Raw genomic sequence first — 6,375 nt, 5'->3', positions numbered from 1 at the left:
GATTATGTTATTTATCTTATTTACACGACAGCATGTCATTTCTGTCTCTACGTTATGGTCACGCTCTCTGTATCGCGCACAAGTGAGCACACTCCCACTCCCACTAGTATTTGTAAATATTAAGCCGCAAAAACGATTCATATTTAAATATGAATTCTGCGTGTCTATGTGTTAATGAAATAATGTAATATTAAATCTCCTTTATTTTCCCAAAAAATAAAATGTGTTTAATTTTAATTATTTAAAAGATAAATTAAATTAATGTTTTATGCCTTAAAAAATTTAAATACTCAACAGAATTTCTGAGGGGAAAGCTCAGTCAGCGTGTTTATCGAGTGAAAATCTGTGTTGAACGCCTCTCACACACATACTGGTGTGTAAAATCTAAGAATTTATTAGCCAATGGCTAATGTTAGACATTATTTAGTCGCCCAGAGTAAGATTTAGTCGCATATGCGAGTGATTTACTCGCAATGTAGAGGGTTGGGGTGTGCCATTTTCAAGGATTCAAAGCGTTTATTGTCATATTATATTGTCATATATTGTCCAACTCATATCATACCATCCACGATAATAACGGTATACATTTTTACATGATAATAAAAAGTGTCATATCGCGATATCAATGATATAGCGACGTAATGACATATGGCGCATTTACGTTCCCTAGCGCGCACAACAACAACACACCACAAACCCAACAGGTGTGTTCAACTTGAAGCAGCTCTGCGCAGACTGATCGGTGTATGACATCAAAGTATCACTAGAGCGGAATTTTGAAATTATAAAATCACTATTATAAAATATAAAATCATCAAGAAATCAGATTGTCAGAATGTTACACTTTTTTGTGAATGAAGTAAGAAAAGTCACAAAGTGCCTTGAAAAACAAACTTTTCTTCAAGTCGCTACTAAATCACACAATCACTGAAGTTGGTCAGTTCCATATACTAGAAGAATAATGGTACATTTAATAAGAGTGGAATATATAATTTTTCTATATAAAAATTAGATTTTGCACCTCTTACTGTTGTTAATAAAAGTAAATTTTGTATGTATCTTAAAGGGGTCATATGATGCTTTTTTAAAGATCATTATTTGGTGTATTTGGTGTAACAGAATATGTTGACATGCTTTAATGTTCAAAAAACACATTATTTTTCAAATACTGTACATTATTGTAGGTCCTCTATATCGCATCATATGACCCCTTTAACTCAAGCTTTGTGCTTTACTGTCAAATCTATATAAACAATAAACAAGAAATGAACATGTAATATTATTAGTAACTGCACTTATTAATGCAGAACAATAGTAATTTTATGATTAAATGATCTATATTTTAATACTCCCGCACACCACCCCCAGCGCTACCAAATCTGCTCCTCGCACCACGGTCTGCAGAACTTAGTGGCGCTGGTGCTACTGCTCTCAAATGTTAGGGTGTACTCACACTAGGCACGGTTGCCTTGAACAGAGCGCGATTATCCCCCCTCCCCACTCCCCCGCTGGCCTGCAGTTTCCGCTGTAAATGCACTTATGAACTTTTAATATGCATTATACAGAGGCAAGATGAAAAGAAGAAATAACATCTAAACTTTTCTAAAGTCAGTAAGCTCCCCTCAGACATTCATTCATATAAACTCCTACCCCTAATTGAATCGTGATTTGTTTAGCATCTCAACCGATTTGAATCGTCACATATTTGAATCAATTTTCAACCAGCTCGCGGTTCATCGTTACATCCCTAGTAGTAATAGAATATGTTTGAGAAGACAGTAGTAGTTCTTATGATGACAGTAGCGCACACAAAATAGTATCTGTTCCGTGCTCCGGCGCGGTTAGCACTCACACTGCATGCGTACCGCGCCCGAGCCCAACCGGGCCAGGGCCGGCTAAATGAACCGCGCCCGAGCGCGGCACGGAGTGCTCACACTAATCAAACCGGGCTTTGGGGGTCAAACGCGCTCGGTTCAAAAAGCCTAGTGTGAGTACACCTTTAGTCTGGAGCCCTGGGGTAATAAGATATTTTGGTCCTACACTGATCGGTCTGTTTCAAGTCGAACACACAGCTGCTGCTGCCACCTTATGACAATAGATTTACACTTTGAATTAGTAGTCTGTCATCGATGACAGTAGCTCATTGGAAAAGGATAAATGCCCTTTATTTTGTTTGCACTAATAAATGCTGCTGCCTGCCAACTGCAATCACCAATAAAACGTTGTTCCATATTTTTTGTATATCGTCATCGCAAATATTCTTGAAATATCGTGATATAATTTTGAGGCAATATCGCCCACCCCTACTGAAAGTGAGCAAAGAACATTTAAATGATCAAAGAACATAACTGAATATAGTCTAGTGTAGGGCTGGGTATCGAGTTCGATACTTTTTAGGCACCGACCGAATTGCCTCGATACCATCGAGTATCGAAAAACGTCTCGTCATTCGGTACCAAATTTCGATACCTAAGGGGTTAATCTCATCAACGTCAGTAAGGCGCAGATCGATCACACTCTCTGCCAGCAGGTGGCGCTTAAAGCGTTTCCTTGGTTTCCGCTGTAAATGCACTTATGAACTTTTAATATGCATTATACAGAGGCAAGATGAAAAGAAGAAATAACATCTAAACTTTTCTAAAGTCAGTAAGCTCCCCTCAGACATTCATTCATATAAACTCCTACCCCTAATTGAATCGTGATTTGTTTAGCATCTCAACCGATTTGAATCGTCACATATTTGAATCAATTTTCAACCAGCTCGCGGTTCATCGTTACATCCCTAGTAGTAATAGAATATGTTTGAGAAGACAGTAGTAGTTCTTATGATGACAGTAGCGCACACAAAATAGTATCTGTTCCGTGCTCCGGCGCGGTTAGCACTCACACTGCATGCGTACCGCGCCCGAGCCCAACCGGGCCAGGGCCGGCTAAATGAACCGCGCCCGAGCGCGGCACGGAGTGCTCACACTAATCAAACCGGGCTTTGGGGGTCAAACGCGCTCGGTTCAAAAAGCCTAGTGTGAGTACACCTTTAGTCTGGAGCCCTGGGGTAATAAGATATTTTGGTCCTACACTGATCGGTCTGTTTCAAGTCGAACACACAGCTGCTGCTGCCACCTTATGACAATAGATTTACACTTTGAATTAGTAGTCTGTCATCGGTGACAGTAGCTCATTGCGTTTATGTTTTAAAATGAAAACGATCCTTGTCATACTGACGTTTCCACTTGGTTTCAAGCCGGCTTTCCACTATCTCCGACAAATGACAGACCGAAAGTCATTAATTTCCAATGGAGAGTAGCGCGGGAGCTGAGTAGAGTTTCAATCATATGAAGATGTCCGTTCATACTACATGACCGAAAGCGAGTGATAAAATTGGTATCGAAAAAAGTATCGTTCAGGAACTGGTATCGAAGTCAAGGTATCGGTATCGATATCAAACATTTTTGAACGATACCCAGCCCTAGTCTAGCGCGAGTTTAAGCACTCTCTAAAAGCTCCCGTTATAATCACTGAAGCTGTCTACACTGTGAAATGAATCTCTTACTTACGTCACACGCACATCTGCACTTTGTTTATGATGAGAGAATTCATGAGTACGCAGAATTAATTCAGCAAGCGCGTGCACTCAACAAAACTCCAGCGTTTCAGCTCATTCATTTCATTATTTTACATCACCTCAAAAAAAAGGGGAGGGGGGGGGGATGCGCAAAAGATAAATGGTATGCATGCAGCTATCATTCATCTAAAATAGACTAATATATGACGAATATTATGCTATGCTGCAATTATTACACATATAGGGCAACAACAATCCTTTTTCGTCCAACTAGCTTACATAATCAGACAGAAAATGTGATATTGTTACATAATGTCGTTTTTTTAAACAAATGTAACATTACTCACTTTATTTTTACTGTAAAGTTGTGCAGTTTTGGAGGGATTTTTTGTATTTTTTAATTATTTGTAATAATCTAACTATATACATTTATATAAAATAAAATTTGTCAAATTAATTTCATTTAGAGGTGGCAGAGGGGTGGTTCGCCCAGGGCACCATACGAGCTAGAACCGCCACTGTATGCGTGTGTGCGTGCGTGCGTGTCTGTGTATGCGTGTGTGTGTGTGTATGCGTGTTTGTGTGTGTGTGCGTATGCGTGTGTGTGTACGCGTGTGTGTGTGTGTGTGTGTGTGCGTGTGTGTAAAATAGTATAGTATATCAGTCTGGCGAGTAAACTAAAAAAAATGACTGCCAATGGTATTGCCAAGGTGTGCATAGTGGGTTGCCAAAGTACATTTACTGATCTTTCTAGATTCAATACTAGTGAAAGTCTGTCTGCTATGATCATATATTTTGCAGCATTTGTTTATTACAACCATACGTTGATAAATGGTAGCATACGGTAGATCGTAATTGTGTACTTCATAGCATTATGTATTATAAACGATATAATAGCTTAATAAATTAAAACGAAGACATATAAAATACTTTACAACGTTCTTCTCATGCTGTAATATTAACACTGCGTCTTACGTGTGTGAGAGATGCATTTCACATTTATCTAAAGCTAAACAAGACCACAGCATCATGAATGGCTGTCAATGAACTGATCAGCTTTCATTTAGACCATTAAAACGATAATTAGACTTAAAAATGTTTTTTTTACAAGAGACAAACATACAAAAGACAGAGCGTATGAATAAACAACTGTAAGTAACGTTACAATACCCTTCGCTCACACAATGGCTTATAATAAAACTCACCCTTCAACGCATGCGCACTCCGCACAGCGTAATGTCTGCGCTTACATGCACGCTCTAACTTATGTTAGCAAACTAATTAATGATTATTAATGTCTACTGCACTCAAACAAACAAACGCCGAGTGTTTCCTCCATTTTGTCCGTGAGAGGGGCGTGACGCAGACGCACTGAAGACGCCACGCGCCGCATCACCGGAAACGAATAGCGCCGCTGGCGGACTGGATGACAAACAGCAGTTGCATCTCACTCATTTTTAGAACAAAGAACATATAAGGGCAATTACATTTAAACTGAATGAAAGCAAATACTTAAAATAAATAAATACAAATTAAATAAGAAAAGCAATTTTAAAAAATCACGTCTGTAAACAAGTACAAATAATTACAAATTATTCAAAGAATAGATTTAAGGCTTTAAAGTAATTTACAGTTTTTTTTGCTTTGTTATTTCTTGTTTCTTTTAACGTATACAAGTAGTGACCTATTTCTATTCTGAAATGAGTAAAATTAGGTTTTTTCACTGCCCATTTGCATTTGTGAATAAAGAATTTTCCATATATAATGAGTAAATTCACAATATACCAAATCTTGAAGTCAACCGTATACTCATAAAAAAATAAAACAGCCTTTTCTTTGAGTTGCAATTCAATATTAATACTTTGTTTAACAAAAAAAACCAGAATAATTTTGTATAAATACAATCATAAAATAAATGAACAATACTCTCATTTTCCTCTTTACAGAAAACACACTTCAAGTCAATGTCTTTACAAAGCTTTGCAAAAAAAAACCAGAATAATTTTGTATAAATACAATCATAAAATAAATGAACAATACTCTCATTTTCCTCTTTACAGAAAACACACTTCAAGTCAATGTCTTTACAAAACTTTGCAATGAGCTGTTTTACAGGATAAATATGATGAACGATCTTGTATGATACTTATTATTACTAATTTTATGTGTGATACAAAAACGTCTGGAGATCTTAAAGGTTTCTTGTCAGTTGACGTCTTGAAATCTCCAGAAACCAATGGCTAAAGGAACACTGGAAATTTGGCAAATCGTTCTAAGAATATTATTATTACATTTTTGTTAAACTGGATACCTTGGAATGGATTGATTTTAATATGAAGATACAATACTTGCATGAGCAATAAAGATAACAGAGGAGATAAAGGATCTCCTTGTTTAACAGCTCTACCTGTATTCAATCTAGCAGTGGTCCCGAAGGGTAGTTTAACAGAGCTATTACAATCATTATATAATGTTCGAATGCACCGGATAAAGTTGTTGCCAAAACCAAAGAAATCAAGAACTTCAAATAAAAAATTGTGGTTTACAGTATCGAATGCTTTATAATAATCTATAAAAAAAATGTAACGCAACTCTCTCTTTCCATGTCTCCGCTCTGTCTGAAGCGCTGTGTCTTCTTCTCTTGAATGGCATCAGGAGAGCTGAATTACAGTCTTGCGCTACAGCGCCACACTGGTCAAACCGTGTTATTGCAGGCTCTTACATTAGGTCATATGAGATCAAACGACTACTCGACAACAAAAATATTTGTCGACAATTTTTTATTGTCGACGTTGTCGATAATGTCGACTAAT

General features: G+C 37.3%; 1 protein-coding gene across 1 annotated transcript in view; it reads right to left on the bottom strand.

The window, feature by feature from the left end:
- The window catches only part of LOC107713562 (death-inducer obliterator 1), a 46,824-nt gene extending 41,915 nt beyond the window's left edge, over positions 1-4,909 (bottom strand). The window contains exon 1 of the mRNA XM_016519111.1: positions 4,768-4,909. The gene's annotated coding sequence lies outside the window, so the exon portion shown is untranslated. The remainder of the gene's footprint in view (positions 1-4,767) is intronic.
- Between the last annotated feature and the right edge of the window lie 1,466 nt (positions 4,910-6,375).

The sequence above is a fragment of the Sinocyclocheilus rhinocerous genome, unplaced genomic scaffold (assembly GCF_001515625.1).
Source record: "Sinocyclocheilus rhinocerous isolate Xijiao unplaced genomic scaffold, SAMN03320098_v1.1 scaffold1049, whole genome shotgun sequence".
NCBI classification, from domain to species: domain Eukaryota; kingdom Metazoa; phylum Chordata; class Actinopteri; order Cypriniformes; family Cyprinidae; genus Sinocyclocheilus; species Sinocyclocheilus rhinocerous.
This window is presented reverse-complemented; position numbering and strand designations above follow the sequence as displayed.